The sequence below is a fragment of the Convolutriloba macropyga genome, chromosome 5, assembly GCF_964194025.1.
Source record: "Convolutriloba macropyga chromosome 5, txConMacr16.3, whole genome shotgun sequence".
Taxonomy (NCBI): domain Eukaryota; kingdom Metazoa; phylum Xenacoelomorpha; order Acoela; family Convolutidae; genus Convolutriloba; species Convolutriloba macropyga.
The window spans coordinates 1,106,613-1,130,065 of NC_134472.1; the positions used below are offsets into that span (position 1 = coordinate 1,106,613).

At 35.0% G+C, this 23,453-nt stretch overlaps 1 protein-coding gene across 3 annotated transcripts in view; it reads left to right on the forward strand.

The window, feature by feature from the left end:
* Nucleotides 1-2,792: 2,792 nt before the first annotated feature.
* Nucleotides 2,793-23,453, forward strand: part of LOC142339027 (calsyntenin-1-like) — a 113,592-nt gene continuing 92,931 nt past the window's right edge. Inside the window, exon 1 of one of the 3 annotated variants that reach the window (XM_075388649.1) lies at nt 2,793-3,305. The gene's annotated coding sequence lies outside the window, so the exon portion shown is untranslated. Of the gene's footprint in view, nt 3,306-13,679; nt 14,021-23,453 lie in introns of those variants that run through there. The other 2 variants (XM_075388648.1, XM_075388650.1) reach the window with 2 other exon arrangements.

Consider the following 23,453-nt stretch of genomic DNA (forward strand, 5'->3'; position numbering starts at 1 on the left):
GACACATTTGAAGATTTAGAAATGAACACTGACTCCTTATAATTAGCTCTAGCGCACGATAATTTGTACGATTGCATTCGTCCATCTAAAAAAGCAGAGTGGGAAGCTCTGAGGGAACACGATTGTGATAATTCTTTCAAAGCTGATGCTGTACAAAATTTCTTCCCTAGAACTTGTTGTGATAAACATGAAAAGCACGATAAGCGTGAACGGGTCTGTTCAAGGAAGAATTTAGATGTACTGAAATGATTTGTCTCTGTAGCAAAACTTATTGTTGCTACGATGCCAAAATCGGATAAGTACAAATTCAGCAGCAAAGGACTAAACAAACGAACATTGGAAGTGACCGGAGATGGACCATTGGAAAAATATCAGCGAGTGATGGAAGAAATCATCAATTTATCATCTACAAATAGAGGATTTCGGACAATCAACCACTGCGTCGCTACCTATGAACAAACAAAGAACGGACTTTCATATTTTTATCCTAAACGAAAAGTGTTATCTGATGGAATTCATACTGTACCCCTAAACTTGTAAAACATTTCATTAATTTTCATATTGTGAGCGCTCTCTGTTGTGTTTAAAATTACTTATAATGTACTTGATTAATACTTTGTCTGTCTTTTTGTACCTTCATAATTCATTCTTTTAAAAGTTTTCAATTTTCTCAATTTTTAGTGGTTATACCTAATCTCAATACATTGCGGCGGCTATACCTAATCTTAATACATTGCGGCGGCTATATCTAATCTTAATACATTGCAGCGGCTATACCTAATCTTAATACATTGCGGTGGTTAAACCAAAAAAATGTTGAAATTTACTGCGAGGGGAATTATCCGTTAATGCGCGCTGCCTGTACAATTCCCTGCGCGCTGACTGTACAATTACCCGCCAGTACAATTCCCCTGCGCGCTGCTTGTATAATTCCCCGCTAATACCTAAATGACCTCTAAAATCACGTGACAAGTGGCTCCGGAAAATCACCCTCATCTGCTCCTACCTTACTACTCACACTCTGGTCCCTATACTTAATCTTAATACGTTGCGGCGGCTATTCCTAATCTTAATACGTTGCGGCGGCTATTCCTAATCTTAATACGTTGCGGCGGCTATTCCTAATCTTAATACGTAGCGGCCGCTATAACTAATCTTAATACATGGGAAAACGTGGCGGCCGCTATAACCTATCTTAATACATGTACCCTATACCCTATCTAAATACATTAGAGTAGACCAGCTCTCAAAAATACTCCTATACCCTATCTTAATACATGGGGTCTACACGGCCCCCGGGGAGACTTGCTCACCATATTACTACTTGAGTGGTCAGTATTTGTGTTTCTTTTTCTGTTCTTTTTTAGCATGTTCGAATAATAACAGATCCCAATGATTTTCAAACAAGTGCCAGTGACTCTACTTAACCGTTCACGGAACTTTTATCTGTTTGGGTAAAATTAAAAATTGAAAAAAGAGAAACCATATTCAGATAAAAGCTAATGATTTTAATGGCTTCATTAATTTGTTTTCGCAATTTGTTTACGTTTTTTTGAGTTTTTCTATAATTTTTGTCCGTTTATATGGCTAAATCTGAGCAAATACAGTTCTTTTTGTAATGACTTATTATTAAATTTATCAAGAATTGTTTTGTTGAGGGTTAAGGGTTTTTAAGACGTTTGAAGTTACGAAACGTTTTAAAAATTGTTGACTGATTTTTGATTTTTGCCTCATTATTCCTCTTTGTCGACTTTTTACCTAGTCCGACTAAAGAAAGTCCCATCTGCCGTGTAGTTAAAAAAGTACCTTTGTGCAGCTAAGGTTTTATCTGATTGCATTTTGACGTTGTTATCAGGTGCTTTTAAATTTAGATATCCAGTTTTTTCTGTGAAATTTTAGTTTTTGGAGATTTTATTGTTTATTTTTTCCTCGCAGTCTCTTTAATGGCAGATCTTGGGGGCGCTGTAATGAGGCATGACATTATGTAATTCAATTAGTAGTTTGGTTATGTAAAGATGTTTTCAACTCAAACTTCTATTTTTGATTATCTCTTCATTTGGTTGACAAATTAGTCAAAAATGTAGATGAGCTCGGGTCGGAACTTCATGTGCAAACGCACAGTAGCGAGCCTCCTTGTTGAACTTTATGCTTAATATTTGTCCAAATTGGGCAAATATAATTCTGAGGTTGTTTTGGGCTATTTGTCTGTAATAAACAACCAGTTAATTCCACCTGTTCTCCTTGTTCTTATTAAATGAAGCTGCCCTGTGAATATTTTTGCTGTATATTTTGCTTCATATTTGCTGCACAAGAAAAGTAACAATCAAAGTCTCTCATTTTTCCTTTTTGTTTGTGTCGCTCGAGTGACACAAAATCGATGTTTGAAGCATTGATAAATGAGACGGTTGCTTCTGAAAAAGATCAATTTTGAGGAAATTAAGAGGCTTTTAGTCTGCATTCGTCATTTAAGTGTCACATCAAAACATTTCAAGCCATTACCTCAATAGGTGAATTTTTAAAAAGAGCATACCGTCATTTCTCCAATATTTGAATGTGATTTTGAGTTGGCTTTCTGATTTGAGAAATGCTTTCTTTGTTCACCTGTGGGACCATTAATTTACTCTTTGATCACAAAGTACCGTCTAGAGTTGCAGGCTTATTGCAGTAATAAAAAGTGATTGCACCCTATAACGCCGTGCTTATTTTCACACAAATACATTTAATCTCTTCTAGCCCAATATTGGGTTTATAGCCCTCACTGTTTACGTATACCCACACGTGACCACAATATGACTGCGTATGCGTGGAAATGGTCGATAGATCAATATACCTGTCATCACACAGAATTCTACCTTCAATCAAGTCACAAAATACTCATATCACTTTAACGGTTAAAGCTACACTGAACAGTACACAGCTATACGCTATTTAGTTATTCCTTTCACATTTATTACTATTACCATTTATTGAAGTTATTCATAACCAATAATTTTTGTCAAAATGCATTATGAGCTCCCTTTGGTAACCATAATACATAATAACGAACCAATGTCTTTGAGCTACACGCTTCATTGGCTCAAAATTAAACCTGCTATTATAATTTTTAAAAACCGCCATTTTTCCTAGACTTCTTTATCAAAATTATCCCTGTAGTTATACTAAGCGTGACTTGCTTGGCCGCACAAAAAGACAATCTGGTGAATTGAGCATGTTTGTTCAAATCCAAACACTACTCATAGTTAAATTATTCAGTCTGCTCTGAGAAATTTAGATCTCTCAAAATTGAGGTTGTTCTGTTTTCCAAGGTAAGAAAAAAATATACTTGTTACTCTTTTGGCTTTTCCTGGCAGGATATTTTGTTTGATCACGGCTTCTTTATCAGCCTGTCGCCGTCTATATTGATTGTTTTTGATAGATAAAAAGACAAATTTGCGTCCGGAAACAAATATTGAAGCATTCAAATTAAGAGGAAATAAAAACGAGGAAAAACAAGAAGAGGAAGAAAAATGTTTGAAGACAAAATAGCGCACGAATTCTACATCACAGTGCACTTGGAACAAGAACAAAACCATTTTAGTAATTTTTGAAAGGCAGTTTTTCGAACTCAGCCTAGAAAAGAAACCTGTATATTTTTTTCTAATGGACTCCAAATCAAGGCCATCAATTTTTAACATGTTAACCCTCCATTAACGCATTTTATTCATTCATCGAACAGTGTGATTTTTAAAAGGTGACTTTGGACTTCTCAAACTTGATTTCATTTACCTTACCCTGGCTCAGACTTGATGTTAACCTTGCAAGATCCTGCAGGACGACGTATACCTTGCAAGATTCTTGCAAGTTTGTCTCGGTCGAGCTCTGCTCTAATTGGCTGTTAATGGCGCGTCATCACTCAATTTGCGAACAAAATGTCCGAGTTATAAATCCTGTATTTTAGGAGACAATATGTAAATAAAAAGACAAATAACAAACTACTGAAGTTCCGTTACTATAAATTGTTACATTTACAAATTCAACTTGAGCACAGCTTAGAAACTGTTGCTGGTTCAGGATTTACAAAACTACACATTTCGATTATAATTTTGTTTGAAAAAAAATTTCATTTGATTGAAAAAATTCATGTTATGAAAAAAAAATTTCTAAGGACAACCTTTTGCGTCACATAGGTTTAGCATGATGTTTGACTTGATTGGATGCTGTGCGGACACAATCATGCAAACTTCTGCAAGATTTGGACGTCGAATTTTTGGGATTATTTTCAGACACATGTTAGTCCTGCAAGATCATGCATATAATTGGAAGGTTTTTGTCAGATTCTAGCAAGATAATGCAAGATTAAGATCCAAGCCAATCTCGGGTTGCTTTTATTCCAAGGTAAAATTTATAAACTCCAATTTAATGAATAAGTTTTAAATTCAGTGGTGCTTTCGTTCACTGTAGCGCTCCCCGATGAAAAAAAAGAAAATTTGAAATCTAAATTGCTGTAATTTTTACAATTTTTTCTGACTTTCTTTTCAACGCCTACAAATCGGTTGTTCATTGTTGATTGAATCCAAAAAGCAACACGGGACATCAGTTTTGTTAAAAGAAACGAAAACCTTAACTCATGTTTAATATTGAGGTTTCCCTTCTTTTAGTATGTGTAAAAACTCTTGTGTTCATTTATGCTAGAACAGTCGGAGCCTAAATGGGCCGTGAATATTCGGCTGCTTGAGAGCAACAATTTCAATTTTTCTTTCAAAACCGAACAAAATTGAAGTGAAACAAGTTAATTCATAATGAACAACAGCTGTTTCATCTTTTTTCCAGAAGAAATTGCAGAATAGAAGAAGTGGTGTTGATAATTTTTAAATACCAATCCTCACTAGTGTTAGGATACACATTTTTCTTAAAAAACTAATCTTTCAGTGGTTTTTGCAAAATTCGACAACCTTTGAATTTGTTCTATAAAAAAATAAGCAAAAAAACTTTAACCTCATACACATAGCTCTATAGGATTATTTATAGATAAAACATTAAGTATTTTTTTCGTAATAAGCGCGCGCAGAAACTAGATGCTTTTGAATTTCGTAAAAATTTAAATTCTCAAAAACAAGAGCTCAACAGAATGATATTTTGAGAAGGGTTTCGATGTTTTACAGGAGAGATCGAATTCTTAGACCAAGACTGTGACTTAAATTTGGAGTTGTCAAAAGCTAAAAATTCAGAACTATATAAACCTGTTATTAATGAGAAAAATAGAGGTTGAATTTCAATCATAGTACCATGACTTATAATGAGATCGTAAAGGTAAACAAACATGGTTTGCTTTAGCAAATTACAAAAAAATATTTGCAAGTAGACTCATAAATGGTATTCATTTACATTTTTTTAAGAGTTCGTCTTCACTTCCGGAGGTCATTTAAACATTCAATTCATGCTGACAAAAATGTAAATCAGAAAACTATCATCTTCTCATCTAAAATTGGCTATCTGGGCTCACCATTTTGAACTGTCTACTGAAGCTAAGCACCATTTCTTGAAGATTCGTACTTATAAATTGAGTGACCTCAATCATTTCGCCTTCGTCGGAGGAAAACTGATGATTCTAAACTTTCTGACAACGATTCTCACAAAAAAAAAGCGCTTGTTTGCTAATTTCTATACCGCCACTCAGACTTGGGTTTTCCGATAATTTATCTTCTGAATGCTCCACCCTCAACACGGGTAAACTTTCGTGAAGATGTCTTCTGCCATTTTGTTGTTTTGAAAGTGGGAAAACAATGTCTTGAATTAAATCCATCCTCTGTCTTTTCCCGGATGATGTCAAACTTTGTCGGGATGTGCGTGCCCTTTTGTGCATGACTAGGTTTGGCTACAGTTAGAAACTAGAAACAACCGTTTTGTCATCTCCAATTACTGTAGTCTGTTGCACTTCCAATAGTAGTCCAACACCCTTTAGCAAGATGCACTAGGCGTTGTTTCAGTTACTTCTGTTAGAGTGCATCCGGAACAACTGCTGCCATGTCATGGTAATCTGCTTCTGATGAAAAGAAAACAACCATGACATTTCTCATAACAAATCAGCTGAGTGCTGCATCAGATCTGTTGAGCCTGAAGGGGTAGCAGGTCATTCAATTATAAGATCAGTCTGCATCACTTGCACTTACTAAGTTTAGAAAGTAAGTTTTAAATTTTTTGAACCGCAAATGTCGTTTGACGCTAGCTAGCGTTAATTTGTAGGTGCACTCATGTTTGTGGATCGAAAATTGGCTATGAGCATGACGTCTGATTGGCCAGATAAAGAAGTGATTCAGTCAAGTTTCTCTAGTTTATCTGATCAACTGCTTCGTCACAGTTTTTTGATGCATGGAAAGTCAAATTGAAGTCAGTGGCAGTTCTTGTCAGTTGGCATTAATCCATTTGAAACTGCTGACGAATTTTCTCTCTATAACTCTATTAATGGACTTTTAATTTGCCCTCTACTTGTCCAATTCTAAGCCCTAGAAACCGGTTTAGTCTTGATCTGTTTTCCAGGTGAAAGGTTGCTTCTGGAGAATGTTTCATCGACAATTACTTTCTTGCTTTTTTGATGCTACAATGATATTGTCCACCCATACCACGATGAAATTTTAATCATTTGTCTCCATTTTTGTCCACGAGTAAGGGTTGCTACTGCTTCTTGTGAAACCCTGTCTCTTTTGATACTAGTCAACTTCTGGTTCTTTTTGTTAGCAGCCTGTTTCGAACCATGAACTGATTTGACTAATCAACATATAGTAGAACATCCTTCTATGAGATCCATGTTTCAAAAACTGATGTGATATTTCAAGAAACAACAGTTCCTCTTTTGGTGATTGCAGGAAAACCGTCTTGACATTAAACTGGTTCATCACTTAGCCTTGTTTTGCTCATATTCAAAATACAATCCCAAATGTCTCTGGCTTGTAGGTGGAAGCAGAAATTGTAAGTTGGTGAGCTCTTTCCCCCTGTTTGAAACCTTTTGACAGATATCCTGATTTGTGTTTGTCAATTTGACCCTTGGTCCCAATTTCAGTTTGTAGATCCGTTTGACTGGAATGACATCCTCGTCAGCAATTCGTATCACTGGGTGTCAAGTGTCACTGTTTTGGAGAGAGTTGACGTCGTCCTTCATTGCCTGGTGCCAATGGTTCTATCCTTGGCTTGCTTGGTTTCATAGACGGTCTTGGGTTCCATATGGTACCTCTCAAGCACAGCAAGATGAACCTTGACTTCTTCCAAAAAAGCAGAACATTCCGTGCTTTTTGTGCCTCGTCTAGGCTCAGCTCTGCCCGCTTGCTCCTGTGTATCCTGAATGAAGCCAGCTTTCGCTGCAGGTGAGAAGTTTTCAACGTCCCTCTTTGCCAGCGAATAATGAGTTTCTGTGACTGCCAATCGTTTCAGTAGTTCTTTCCTATATGGCTACTTTTGAGACATCCAAAACATCCGACGCCTCTTGTCTCCGTGTTTTATGTTTAGTATGCATACTATTTTTTGTTCCACCACTCCTATTTTAATGCAAACGATGTGCCTGGTGTCTCTGGTTTCTTTATTGTCTCTGTAAATCAGTGGTTTTGTCAGGAGTATTTTATCTGTATGTCAGGATCCCTCTAGCAAAGGCTTCAATTCAGACTCCTTGTTGGCGAATCTCGAACTGCCGTCCACAAGTTGGTATGTACACTTGGTATGTACACAAGGTACTCGCTTTCTTTCCATAACGTCTATGAGCATCTCTCCAGCATCACTTCAGCATGAGTTTCTGCACACTGTCTCTGATGCAATCGTCGCTATGTCCACTTAATCCAAATGGCCCAATCATGTGTGTCATTTCCATGCACTGGCAAGTTTCACGCTGTTTGAATTCATCTTGATTTCCAAAACGCTTCATGGCAAGTAACACAAATTATTGTCAAAAATTGATTTTACACGAGTTCCCAATTTGACTTTGAAGCAGCTGTTGCCTATCTTGAAAGTTGAGCTATTTTCTCCTTTTATGCATCTTAAGACTAAAAGGAGCTTAGAACAACTGTCTAGCGCACATGAAACATTCGTAATAGAATTGCCCTTCGTGATAGAATTGTCCTTGGTTTGAAAGGTTCGCTGCTCTTTACAAAGCCGCTGCTTACAACTCACAACTCACAACTCGGACACAAATTCTTGGAAAGCATCTAGGTTTGTACGTATGTGGACTCGAACTGCCATCACTTTGGGGGGGTTTGGTATGAACACGAGGTATCCATTGTTACCCTCAGTGTAACCCACAGTGTTCTTCTGGTTCAGCCAAGTAGGACCCATTGCCATTACTTCATGTTGGTCTCTTTCTCTTTGTTCCGTGCATGCTTTATTTAAGTAAACCTTTCCACCACACTTGCTGCATTGCGCAGACTCCTTCCAACTGCAGTTCATGGCAATGAGACCATTGATCCCTGCACCAATCAGTTTCTTTGCCTGGATCCCTGCTTGAAGTCAAGCTTTATTATCAGGGCCTCTAAGCATTCTTGTCCTTAGTCCCTCTGTGATGTGCGCTAATGGACATTTTTCAATCTTTTTCTCAACTCTGTGAAGTTTTTGGCCGGGTTGCGATTTTCCTGCTTAATGAACATTTCATACCACATTGGGAGTTCATTGAGGATTAAGGCGTTGAAGAGAGTCTATGACACCGATTTCCATACTTCTTATACTCATGTGAGCAGCTGCAGTCCTCTGATGAAGAGGTTGCGCGAATCATTGGGATCCTCGAGCAGCAGCTACACTACTTAAGTTACCAAGTTCGGCGTCTCATCGAGCAGCGTATTTCTTCAGCATCAGCTATGCCACCGGAGTCACCGAAGTCGTTGTCTTCACAGACTGAAATATCCCTGGAAAAAGATGTTGAGCTTTCCTTCCATCTACTATGCCCTGTCCTCCCAAACCGTCATATCCTATCGGTTCGAAGGTCGTTGCCTCTAGAGTCATTGCCAGATTTCACCACTCGTTGTTCCTGTAGTCCTTGATGTCAACAATTTCCATCTCAAACGAATCCTTAATCATCTTATGGTTTTCCATCTCATCCTTGTTTGACCCATTGGCGAGTGGTGAAGGTTCATTGGTTTGTTCCTCTACCACAGTAGTATTATAAGGAGTCTATTTGTCAGCATTTTTGCTATACATTTTTTGCTATAGAGTTAGAGGTCTCCTTTGTATCAAAGCAGCTTCACTGTGTGTTGAGATGTTGTAGTAAGAGCCGGAAAAACAATATTGATTAAAAAAAAGACTAATTATAAATTAGAACTACAAATATTTGCCTTAGTTTATCATTTTTAGAGTTACTATTTTGCTGGTCTTTAAATTCTAGGGCTATCTATGAATTTTTTAGATGAAAAAAAGCGTTTTTAACTGTTTTTAAAAAATAATTCTCAAAAGTGAGCGATTATCAAAATGACATTTTACAGTGGAATTTCAATATTTTCCGGGTAGATCTGATTATTAATTCAAGACGGTGATTTCATTTTGCAAATGGCAAAAAACTCAAAACTCACCTGTTTTTATACCCATTATCAATGAGAAAGATCAGGAAAAATTTCTTCTAATCTTAGCAGCATGATTTATAAAGGGGAGAATGTAGTTTACCAAATATGTTTTGTTTTCGAAGATCTTCTAGAACTCAAACGCAAGGAGTGCTATCAATGGTATTTATTGACACTTTTCTATCAAACCGTTCACATTTCAAGAGGGATCATAATCACTCAATACATGGTGAGAAGACATTACATCAAATAATGTTAGTCTAATAATAGCTATCTAGATTCATCGGTTCGAACTGATTATTGATTCTAAGCACCATATCTTGAAGATTCATTCAGATCAATTGAGTAACTTCAATTTATTTTTCTGCTATCCAAAAAAAGTTCGACTTTCTAACTATATTTGTTATTAGCTTCAAAGCTTTCATTTTAATCGAATTTCTAACACAACGCAAACAAAAAAATTAGTTGTTTTTGTTTCTATAGCCGTTGATAACCGCTTTTAGAAAAAATAACGTTCACAAAAACCACTAAATTATGTTTTATCCCTGAGTTTTTGAGCAACTGGCATTTCATTTGTTTTGTTTACAGCAATTCAGGAAATTTTTCCACACAGCGAACTCACGTTTTGTCTTGTGGTTTTAAGAATATGCTTTGGAAATGTTCTAGCATTGAGAATGATTTTTAAAATCAATATACAGAATTGATGTTGCGATATATAGAAATTGCTGCCTTTTACTAGTCAGTGCTTCAGATATCATTGAGAAACGATGGATAAGAAATCAAAAAACGAGAAAAAAAATTCCCATATTTTTGTCTTATTAAGTTGAGTTATTTGAGACGTTATAATAATTGTAGGAATTTGATTTACTTGAGAGGATATTTTCTTTAAGTTTGAAACTTTTGCTTTTTCATTGAAAAAATTTTGAAAAGGGGAACAACCTCTGATTAATTGCTGCTATGTCATTTAAGAAGGTTCTACAATCCTGTTCTTTACAATATTCTTGCGTCAAATAATAGAACTAAAGTGGCTTGTATAAAAATTTTACTCTATCTTGCCTTGAAGAAATATGTACAAGTCTTTCTTAATGCAGACAAGTCTCTATATGTTTCTACAGTTTTACATTTTACTTAAACAAATAAAGCAAATAGTCCCGACTGTTGGGTTTAGGGATCCTTTTAAAAACATATGTGTAAATGATCTGGTGGGAAGTTTCATTGGATTTCATTAGCAGAAGCAAAATCAATACCAACTTTGAAGACAAAAACTACCATCATGTTGCTGATAAAGGCTCTGCTCAAGTTTTTTGCGATTGTCACAAGCTAACTATTTATCAGGTCAGAAAAAAATTGAGTCATCAATAATTGAGAAGCTTTTTTGCAGAAAAATTAATTCTGCCGCATAATTGATTCATTCAGAAAAGCTTTTACAGTGATTCCAAATTTTTCGAACGCTATCAATCAATGGTTAGTTAGCTGACTTCGTTTTCCTCATCAATTCAATGTTAAATCAAACTCACTATTTTGCTCAATTGGATTTTTGTTGATCAAATTTGAGAAAATCATTGTTGCTGAAAAAAAAGCAAAATTAAATGACGCACAGTGTTTTTTGGGAAGCGGTTTGCGTATAAATATTTTCATTGAACCTAATAGCTGAAAATTATAATGCCTTGTTTTCTTAATTTAACTTTATTCCCATCTAATTGCACTCTTTTCTTCCCCAATTTTTCATTCATTTCCCCAAAGAAATGTTTTCTAATTTGCAAGCCAAACAAGCCCTTCCAGCCCAAATTGATCTTTCCAAATTTCATCACATACCGCAACAATGGGATGAAAAATGGGGGAATTAGAGCGCATTAGGGAAACACAGGGGGAGGTTCTCTTCGTGATCAAATTGAACACTGCTCAATTAGCCTAAGGTGTGTTTTTGGTCGAAAGCAACATAAAGAACTTGCGGTAAATTTTTGTGATATTTTGTTTAAAAAACTCAACGAAAGCCATTAAATTTATAATCAATGCTTTAATTGTTAACCAAATACTGCTTCGAATCAAACCTTGCTTAAAAACGTTGCAAGATTTTTGTTTAGAATTGTTTAATGGCGACAAAGCTAATTTTACCAATTTAATTGCGTAATTTATGAACAGCTTTTAAAAATAAAAAGTTTTTCTATCAAAACTTTATTACTTTTATTTTGTTCATCAAAATCTGATTTTTGCATTAGCTTCGGTGAGCGATTAAACGTATGGAATCATCGATCATGTATTCGAGAAAACAACTTTTTTGTCGACTGTCTCAAGTTTATCATTTTTTCGTCCATGACATAAAATCCCCCATCCCCATCCCCCTCTCTCCCTCCCTCCCTTAGCTTGCAACCTGTTATAACTTAGTCGGTTCTAACTAGAATGATTTTCTCAGACGGTATAAAATAGGTTATAAGAGTTATATCCCGTATCGTGTGAATCGCCGCAGGCCTGGACAAACATGAGTTAAGTTAGCTTTTAAATTGAGAGCGGACAAAATATGTGGGATAAAGGAGCGTGAAAAAATTATTAATGAGAGAGCGGAGGAACAATATAAGCTCGGTGATTTTTCCTCGGCATTTGAGAAAAAGCAAATTCTGGACAGGGTATAAATTGATTATAAGACATAACCAGTTTGGAGTGTTTTCATTTTATAGTCTATATAAAAGCTGCAATATTTTTGGGTTATTTAAAGAAATACAACTGAGAGAATAAATTATTCTTGCAGACTGTGGAAATTAGTGGAAGAAGTATCTCATTTTGAAAGGAAAAACTACGTTAATGTCCTCTGGTTATTCATTTTTGCTTTATTTTTTCGTTTATCCACCAACAAAAAATTGCAAATGTCAGACAAACAGTCATACAATTAAAGATATTTTCGGTGAGTGGAAAAAAAATACACTTCTGCTTTTTTTCCGTGCATCATAAAGTTAAGTCAAAAATGTCTCTTCTCTTATATAAAAATTTAGGTTTCATAAGATTCATTCCATTGTTTACGAGGACAACCGGCATTTATTTGTTCATAAAAACTTAAGTTTTTTTAAATTCATTTTTTCATATAAATTTGCGATCAAGAAATTTAGGTGATTGCCACATTTTTAGTTTGAAATTTAAAACTTTGAGCGTAATTTTTAAAGATGTTTTATAAGATATTTTGTTTAAGTTCATGGGTAATTTTAAGTAGATGTGGTTGATTCGTCAACTTCAGGGGTTATTTGGGTTGGGGTTGAGGGTATTTTTGCTTTGAGTAGGTGTCGAAATATCCTGTTCCTATATCTTTAAACCCCGTGGGCCTATCAAGAAATCAGAGGCTTTGTTCTGTTATTATCAAATAAGCATTTAGTTACGCTTGTCTGAAATAATTGAGTCTGCGTTTGTTCTACTTAACAAAGAACTAGTCAAATTCGGCCGGCTAGGGGTGATAAGTGAATGGCAAAGCTACCCTTTTAGGTATTATGTGATTATGCCTGCTTTTAGCTGAGTTGTGGAGTTTCGATAGGGTCGCGAGATTGGGGGCTGGCTGAGAGGGAAGTGCCAGGGTTAGGAGAAGAAATGGGGGGTGGGGGTTGGTTTTGATGAATGATGATCACTGCCATTAAAAGAGGTGAATTTTGGATGAAATTTGAAGGCAAATCTGATAAGTGGAACACCAACTCATAAATTAATACATACATACATACATGCTTACACGCACAAGGTCGGGTTATCGGGCTGGCAGAGGTAAAGCCAAGGAGTAATGGGTGGGTGAGGGGGGGGGGGGGGGTCACACAAAATGAGGTGCGCTAGGGTTAAGTATGAGCATTTTGTGTGCGCATATGCTTGTGGTGCGTGGTGCGTGTGAAAGGCAAAGGAGTGACTTAGCTAGCTAGCTAACTGGCTTGCAGGCTGGCTATATAATTAGTGGAAAAGATTACTAAACAAGCGTTTCCTTTCCCTCACTCCCCAGGGCTTTCAATCGCTTTTGTCTCTCTCTACCCACTATATATTACTAGTCAAATGTTAGGTAACATTAGACCGATTCTTACACGGCCCACTTTTCCTCAACCTACCTCCTCCTCCTCCTTTCCTAGATCTTCACCACCAACACCACCACCACTATCAACCCCAACCCCCCCCCCCCCCCCCACCCTCACCCCGTCCCCACAATCTCAATCGTGTTTTCCATGAATTCAACTCTCAGCCGTTCCTCAGCCCTTACTAAATTGGGTGCTTTTAGTGGTGGACTTTGTTTGAGGTAGTGGTGAGGTATTAGTATTAGGGTAGCAGGCTACTAGCACTTCATTAAAGCCCTCTCTGCCCCACTTTCTGACTATTTTCCTGACACTTGTGCGCCAGAATTGACCAGGTAAGTGTCAGGCAGTTTTAAAGCCTTTCCCCCACTTTAATCAGCGACTTTATAATCCCACTGTTCCCCTAAATTTTAAATTGCCACTCTAATTTCACCCTCAGACGGTTCTATACCCTTAACTATTTCAGTACATCTCATCAATTTACTGGTAAGTCTAACAAGTACTCCTTTAATATTAATTTTCTGCTAAAACCAAAGAAAACCCTGATTTTTGATCGTTTTTTATCGTGGTCACTGAAAACATTTTCAGTTCGCTAAATTAAAAGCTTAGTTTCAGAAGTGTTCACATAAAGCGATTAAAAAATTCGTGAACTCATTTCTTCACCGCATTCTTTCTCTTGATTTTCGTTACACTTTTCTTTGTTTTAGAACGAAATGTAATTGCGAAATATAATAAACCAATACCAGAATTAAATTATCTCAAAATAAGAAAGAAATTTTAATGTAATAAACCTTTTCAACAATTTAATTAATGCCAATTGAATTTGATTAAGCCTAACAATTACATTGTGCTTACTGTTAAGAGATAAAATTTTACGGTGTACAAAAATTTAAATATTTGCCGAGTTGAAAAATTTCCAAAACTAAATTTTCATCGTTTTCTAAAATTACAACCAAAAATTTTTTGTCGTCACATTTTTACAGAAAAAAATATTCTCATTTGAAAGTACTGAATCAAATTGCAGCTTTTTCCGAGCAATTATAACATGCCAAACTACATAACAAGTTGTTGAAAACTAAGTCATTCATATGATTTAATGTAAAAATTTTTTTGCTATATCTAGCATCATCAGATGAAAAGCAACTTAAAGTTAATCTAAGTACAATTAAAATAAATTCAATTCAAATAAAACAGCAAAATAAGAGGTTCTTGAAATTTGTTTATCGTTAAAACTGAAATGTCTGAAATTTCGTTCTCCAATTATTTGTTAAACTTTTTATCCAAATTCTTTGAACAAAGATTTTTAAAGGTCTCAGTGACTTTCTGCCGTTTCGGTAACACCTTGGAACATTTTAATGTTGAGATTCGCTAAAATGAAATTTTCGAAAAAGGCAACAATTGACAACTGTTGATTAGTTATTCAATATCAACTCCTGGCTTCGGTACTCATCGCGCGTGTCCAGCAATGGCTTCCTTTTTGCTATATTTTTTGAGAGAAACATGAGTTTTTGTGAAACATGAGTTTTTGTGGCACATTGCATTGATCAATTATACACCACTTGAACGGCCGTGATGTGCCACAACATTTGCTTACCTGATGACATACTGGTGTTTCCTTTTCTGATGCTCTGCCGTCCTGATGTTTATGTGTCTGCAAGATTGCCAGACATAGGTGGAATTGTATCCACTACATATTATTTCGTATAGCACGCGCAATTTTAGATGGTGTTCAAAACCAGAGTTTAAAGATGGTAATAAGGTTATAAGTTTCAGTGTTGTGTAGATCACCGTAAACTGCATTATCTTTTGTGCCATCGTTGTCGAAAGTTTAATGGACTCTATGCTGTAAGAAAAATGGTGGTATGTTCTTCTGTTTTACCTTATAGTTTGACTTGGTTTATGCTGTTGTTTTTGCGGTCTTCTTAGAGTCATTTTGAAGTTTTCCAATTGTCTGATTATCAATGCTTGACTACCGATTTACCGGATTTTGGTTTTTTCGCCGCATATTTTTGTTGATTTTTAGGACTTCGTAAAAGAGCTACGGAAACTTAGAATTTCTCAAGTGTTTGTTTGCTTTTCATAGCACTTAAAAGAGATTTTTCCTTCTTCATCAACGTAGTCTGCCATATCCAGGGCGCTAGTTCTTCATTCATTTTTTCTATTATGAAAACAGAATTTTCAGCAAATTTTCCTTAGTTGCCGCAATTTATTGGGGTTTGTTCAACTGTACAAAAAATGTCAACTGCGTATCGTTAAAATAGATTTTGTATTCTAGTTTGGTTATCAGTTGATGAGTTTTCGCATTCAAGGAATTTACAAACAACACCCCCTTTTTTATTGCCTTTACTTATTTTTTGACATTTTATGTGATACCAGTTGTCTTAGTTTTTGCACTCTTCAGCCCTGCTATTCCAAACCACTCTTTATGAGAGATGTGTCACTTTTGTTAGAATTTTCTGTTTCTACCGAACTCATATAATCCTCGGCACTAAGTTTTTCTTCAAATTTCTTCATCAAAATGTTGGCCAAGATAACTGCCAGGGAAGCCCCCATAGCAAATAGTCTGTGACAGTACAAATTACCATTATTTTCAAAACAAACATTTGTGACAGCCAGTTTGAGTAGGAGCTCATGTGTTGATTTTTCAATATCGTAGGGGGTGTCACTGGAGTAAAGACATCGTAGAGCAACTTCATTGGCTTCCGAGACGGGGACGCTGGTGTATAGATTTTTGATATCTAAGTAAACAATTTGGAGATTCATCTCAAGCTCCAGAGTTTCAGGTGTTTGTCTAGCTCGAAGCATGATTTGTCATTATGAGCTGGAAGCATGATGAACAAAACGTCCCATGTTGAGGTCTGTCACATTGACTACATTGGAATTACTCTGGAAATCATTTCTGCTTATTTTAGATAATAAAGTATACAAGCGTTTGAGATAAATTAATCAGATCTCAGTTTTATATAGCTTTGGTATTCAATTTCGACTGCTGTTCTTTGAAGTTTTTTGATTTGTCACTTCCTTATTTTAACCATGGAAGTTCTGTTCCGGGCGAAGGTCCTTGAAAGTGCATAGATAGTCTCTAATGAATTGTGCACCAAGGATGTATTGATGACATAGCTTGCCCGATTTGCAGGGTTGTAAAGATAAGTAAAATTTGGGATACGCAAAGCACCCTAGACAGATTTACAGTTTTCAATGAACGCTTTAGCGAAGATAAAACGAGGTGCGTTTTAATCAGCTGTTAAAAAAGCGTAATAAGCCATTAAACGAAAAAAAAATAAAATAACAATTCAGCAAAACTGCGGGATTGCAAAAAATTGAAAAATTAGGTCGAAAAAATAGCTATCCGAGCGTTCTGAGAGGAGTACAAGGCTGCTACGGTGTAGCAATTTTTTCTACCTGCAGAGAAAAACAGAATGTGGGTGAAAAATTTCATGGAAAACTGTTTTTTTCCTGATACCAGAACTAGCAAGGGTACCGAACATTGCGAATGAGTGTTCAAAACCTGTACTCTATATCTTTTCAAAAATCTACCATAACTTTTACTTTATCAAAACTTAGTAATAACTTTCACCTGATCCAAATTCATCCTGAAGATCTAGAATTTGCCAAACGCAACATATTCCTGGTCTCTAATTGATCACGAAACCAAAGAAAGAATTGGAATAAATTTTGTGGGCAATTGGACTTCGCGAATTTCAAAACAGACGTTTCTGTTAGAAATAACAAATAATTTTCTCCATCTTATTATGACAGTTATGGGAAAGCAAATTTAGGATAAAATTTATGAAGCAGCTGTTTAATGATGCAAAAATTAGTCAGCTATAACTTTGCTTAAATTAACAACAGGGCGAACGTTTTCATATGCTTTTTTAAGTTTAACGGATCTGAATATTTGGTCTGTACCGGGATATACTTCTAATGTCACTGATTTTCTTTGATACCGTCTGATTTTTCACTTCCTTCTCTTAACCATTGAAGGTCTGATTCGGGCAAAGATCCATAATAGTTCATAGATGATCTCTAATGAATCAGACCTGAGGGCACGGAAGTCTGGTGAATGCATGACAATTTGATAAACAAACAACATGTGTTTCAAAACACGTCTGGATACGAAGGCGCCGCAAATCATCGTTGTTTTTTTTCTTTTTTTCCTGGTACTCCGAGGTGAAATTGTTAGTGCTGCATCTAGCATACCCAAATTGATAAACCAAAGTAAGAAAATATTATCCGAGAACTCCGCCGACTCTAAAATGAGCTTGGTATGATGACGCAGATATTAAAAGGAAAACAACAAGAAAAAGAAAACTAGCTCAGAAAGGGTCTCTTGACGCTGAAAAAAAAAACAAAGAACAAACGCCGACTTTGAAATGAGTTCGGTTATCAGCATCCAGAAAAGGAATCGAGAAGATGTTATTTGACTGATAAAAAACGGAAAATTAAATTAATTGTTTTGAAAATAAAATAAATTTGAGCTAAAGTGAAGATCGATCAGAATTTTTTCAGTACATCATGAAAATTCTTAACTAAACCTCTGACTCCATTTGGCGAATAATGTAGACCACCATTCAGCATGCCTATTTCGTTTTTTTGAAATAGAAATTGTTCCCGATGCAGCGATTTGTTTAAAGATGAATGGTTTGTCGGAAAAATGTGCAGTTTAAAACGTTCGATTTTATGGGAAAATTTGTGACATGTAGCTTTAATTAAAATTCAAAAAAGGTAGGAAATATTAAAGAGCTAAATGAAAAATGCGAACGGCTTTATCAAATCTTTTGCCACTAACAAACGAATTATTTAATTTGTAAGTTTGTTTTTCATAATTTCGATGTGACTAGAGCTGGCTAGAAATTTTAACAGAGGCTGCTCGTATTCGATAATTTTGTTGCTTGCGAAATAGTGCTTCCAATGTTACCATGTTCTTAGAAATTTGATCAATAAAATTTCAGCCACTCAGATTTCGTCCAGTTGTCATGCTCCAACATTTAAATATATAAAGCTCTGTTACGAATAATATTAATTAAGTCGTAGAAAAATGTGGCGCTTAAGATGGCTAAAAATATAGATCGTTCAATATGCTATAATGAGGCAAGTGTGTTGCGGAAAGCAAAAAATTTGCAAATAACGACAGAAACAAAATTTCATTTGAGTGACTTTTGTTTTTTTCTAAGTGTTGAGGTTATCAAAATTTTCACTTTCCCATGAAGACTACCTTCGAATAAAGGGTTTCAGATTATTTCAACCAATTTTTGCATGAGGTCCAATAAAAAATAAGAGAGAAAAGGGGAGACCGAGCAAGAGAGAGAGAGAGAGAGAGAGAGAGAGAGAGAGAGAGAGAGAGAGAGAGAGAGAGAGAGAGAGAGAGAGAGAGAGAGAGAGAGACAGAGAAAGAGAGAGAGAGAGAGAAGAGAGTGAGAGAGAGAGAAGTTTTTGTGTATACAGTATTCTAAGAGAGCAAGAAAGTGTGTGAATATAATTTTGTGATTTATGTGGAACTTTTTGATTACGTGTGGCCTTTTTCAGTTTTAAATCTAAAAATTAGATTTCAAGTTGATACTTTGAGCTATTTTTTTGTCATTTTGCCCTGTTGAGAGATTTTGCTCCTCGACTAAAACAAGAACTGATAAGCAAATCAACCAGTGAAGTTTGAATAGAATGACAGGAAAAACTTGAGGCCACTTTCTATTGAATCCAAATTCAATTGTTCTTTTTTGTTCTTTTTTGTTCAATACAAATACTCAGTAATTATTATTAGTAGGGGATTCAATTTCGTCATGTTAAATTGCAATTCAAGAAATTGAATAATCTCATCATCATCACATCGAGATACCGAATTCGGAATTCTAGTTTCACTGAATTTTGTAATAAAAATTCCAATTCAGAGAGCGCGAGGCAGTGTATAAGGTATCCGAAACACCAAACCTTCTTTTCAGAAAATTGACTAACCTAGTCATCTCAACTCAGTCAACAGTCCAGAATTATTTTGTAAAGAATTATATATAAGTTTTTTGATTACTTTTGATCATCTTAAGCTTCTCGTTATAGTTCTTCTTGTTTGGGGTATGTATTTGCCTAAACAAAGCAGAAAAAACTATTTGCCAAAAGCTTTATTGGAAATGGAATTTCAATATTTTGTGGATTTTTTTGTTTAAATGTTCTGTCGAAATATTTTCTAGGAACTATCATTCATTTCTTTTTTCCTATCACCGGTTTTATTTATGTGATCTATTTTGTCGCCTATTTTGTAAATTGATTTGTGGCTATTGAATGGGAACTAGAAGGGTTGAAATTTTGTTGCCAGTAGTTATTTTGGAGCCGCAATTCGTCATTGTAAGATTCTTTATCAGTTTTGGTTGTAAGCTAGGTTTTCCTTGATTTTTTTCTAATCTTGATATTACCTAATATTGTTTCTAATTGATTAGCATTATCGATTAGGAGGTTCCCTTTGTTAGTTGGGGTAGTCAATTTTCTGATCCGAATCTTTTTGCGGGAGTCTTTCTAAAAGTCGCTTTCGAAAAAGCGATTGACTTGCTGGCGTGAAATTTTTTTGCTCTAATTTTAAAGCAGTTTCAGAAAATGTTTGAACAAAATCTCACTTTCTCGCTAATAGTATTTTGTTCACTTATTTTTAAATATTTTCTAGGAACTATCATTCATTTCTTTTTTCCTATCACCGGTTTTATTTATGTGATCTATTTTGTCGCCTATATTATGTGATCTATTTTGTCGCATTTTGACTTTGTTTTTTTTTACAGTTTAATTTTTAATGTATTATTTCTTAAAAGGTTTTCCCAATTCATTCATAATCCATACTTAGTCTCTTTTTTTGTTTAGTCAATGAAAATTCTTTGAATTGTATGTCATGACTTGTCCTGCTGCGTTTTTTTACTTTGTTTTTTTACAGTTTTTTCGTTTTTCGATGGGATTTATTTCTAAATGGTTTTCCCAATTCTATCTTATTACATTCTAGGTCTAGTTTTTTGTTTAGTTGATAAAAAGTCTTCGAATTTTATGTCAGGACTTGGCCTGCTGTGTTTTTTTTAGTTTGTTTTATACCGTTTTTTCGTGTTTCTGACGGGATTTGTTTCCAAATAGTTTTCTCAATCCTTCCATATTCCTTTCTAGGTCTAGCATTTTTGTTTAGTTGATGAAAATTCTTTGAATTGTATATGAGGACTTGTCTTGCTGCGTTTTTTTTTCGTCATCAAAATTTTTGTTACAACGGTATGACGATTTTGCCGCTTGCAATATCTTTTAAAAGTGCTTCGAGTTTTTTATTTTTAGTGGCCGGTTAACTTCTTTCAGAGATTGTATGTTGCTGCAAATTTTAGCAATTTTTCAATAATATTTAATTTTCTTCGACATTCTCTGAAAATTATTATGATGTTCCGAGTTTATGGATCTTTATGGTCCAGTGAAATTTTTCCTAGGCTTTAAGTGTAATTACTAAAAAGTTTTTGAAAAGTTTTTGAAGATGTTAATATCGCGAATTTAGCAACATCATAATGAAAAATTTTTTAAAAAATAATGAAATTTTTCTGATTTTCTGGTTTTATCGATTCCCAAGGGCGAGTTGAATTTAAAGTCTTGCAGACGGGATACTAGAAAGTTTTGAGAGACCGGGCTAAAATCGTTTTGAACACACTAAGTTTGCAAAAATGAGAAACAAAGAAATTGCCATATTCAATTTCCTTTTACAGCGTTTCGCATATTTCTCGTTTTTTTTCCATCTTTAGAGGCCGATTAATTCTTTACAAAGCGTTTAAGTGGCTTAGTGGGTATAAAATCCTATAAAAGACTAAGTGGGTATAAAAGTGGATTTCAAATGGATGAAATTTGATCTTCATCGTGGAAGCAATGATTATATTTTTGTTTAGCTTGATTGTTTTCGTTTCTCCTATTTATTTAAACTGCTAATTTTGTTCAGTTGGTTTGATTGTTTTAATTTCTTCACATTTGGGACTTTTGGATTTTTGCCATTGATTCTGCCATTGATCAACTGATCTGATTGTTGTGTTTCATTTGTTTAAAAGGATTGTTTTTCAGGACTTCTTCTTCTATTCTTTTCTCAGATTTCACCCATTTTCGGTAATTTTGAATTTTCAAAACGGGATATACAGGTAAGGCTCATCCGTCTTCAATTATTAGAGGCACCTAGCTGATTTTTGCAGCACATTTTTTGTTAAGAGCGGTAAAAGTGCTTGAATGGCCAAATTTCAAGGTTAAAATTTCATTTTTCGTGCTCAAGTTGCTGCAATTTTCAAGGTGTTGCAATTCTCAAGTTTTGCAATCTTTTTTTCATTTTTTAATTGAATAGTTTCAAATTTACGTTTGTATGAGTTAAAAAACGTCTTTTGCCAAAGATTATTACTATTTATGACCATTTTGAGAGCTATATGTTTTGTTACTGCAAACATAAAAACGCAAAATTCTACTAATTTTTATACTTTCTTGGATTTTTCTGAAAATTTTTGTCTTTTTTCCAATTTTTGCAGCTTGTTGGATCCAAAAACAACATTAGGGGTTGAATAAAAGGTTACTGCTTATTTTACGGCATTGGAGGAAGGTTTTTCAGAAGGCAATTTGATTTCACGAGTTTTTTAAGCCCTAGTGTCCCGGTAATCTCCTCTAAGGTTTGATAGGAGGCCACTGCATAGTTGTTATGGTCAGTGGAATGGCTTTCAACTTTTTAATATAAAAAGTTGTTACAAAATTTGGAGTTTTTTGTTCAAATTACCTGAAAATTCTTCTAATTTTTCGAAATTACTGATCTTTTTTGGTCTATGGAATTGAAATAAGGTTGCTGAATGGTTTCTGAAAAATTGGAAATTGTTCGAAAAATAATTCGATCACAATTTCAGCAACTGTTTTAAAGAGCTGCAACTGTTTTTGTCACTTTTTTCTGTTTCTTATTTGATCTTTAAGGGCAAATGAAAAATTTTTTAGGTTTTTTCAGAATTGTAAAAGGACAGATTGGGATGGTCTTCAGCAACTTAATATCACCAATTCTTCGTAATTGTTTTCTATTATATCTGAAATTGATCTTAGTTTTTCTGAAAATTATTATGATGTTTCGAGTTTATTGACCTTTTTGGGCTTGAATACATATTCTATGAAGATTTTTTGTCAATTTCTGAGTTTTTATTTAAATTTAATGAAAAAATTGTTAGGCCTTGCTATTGGATAGATTTGGCAGACAAAAAATTGAGCTGGGACGTATAGTTTTTGAGAAGTTTAGAAACCCTTACAAAATTTTGTAACTTCCACTTTTTTAAGATTTGTCATATTTCATATGTTTATTCTAAATATTTACTCTAAATCTTTAGTGGCCACTAGACCCCTTTCAAAGCCGGTGCGTGGGTTAACGGTTAAAAACTCAAGGATCAAATGTCGTCTTCAGGGTGAAAGCATTAAAGAGTCTTTGCAATGGTAACGTTTTGCTTAGTTTATACGAATTTTTCTTTTACTGGATGTTTCATTTACTGGGTTTCTTTTACTGGATCTAACTTGTCCTTCAATTTTTAAGCTTCAAGATTTTCCGCATTTAGAATCCCTTACAAAAATTTTGCAACTTCCATTTTGTTAAGATTTGTCATATTTCATATGTCTATTCTAAATATTTACTCTAAATCTTTAGTGGCCACTAGACCCCTTTCAAAGCCTGTGCGTGGGTTAACGGTTAAAAACTCAAGGATTAAATGTCGTCTTCAGGGTGAAAGCATTAAAGAGCCTTTGCAATGGTAATGTTTTGCTTAGTTTATACGAATTTTTCTTTTACTGGATGCTTCATTTACTGGGTTTCTTTTACTGGATCTAACTTGTCCTTCAGTTTGTAAGCTTCAAGAGTTTCCACAACGCTTATGTTTTCGTTAGGTTGATTTGATTGTTTTAGCTCCTCAACTTTTGAGATTGTTTT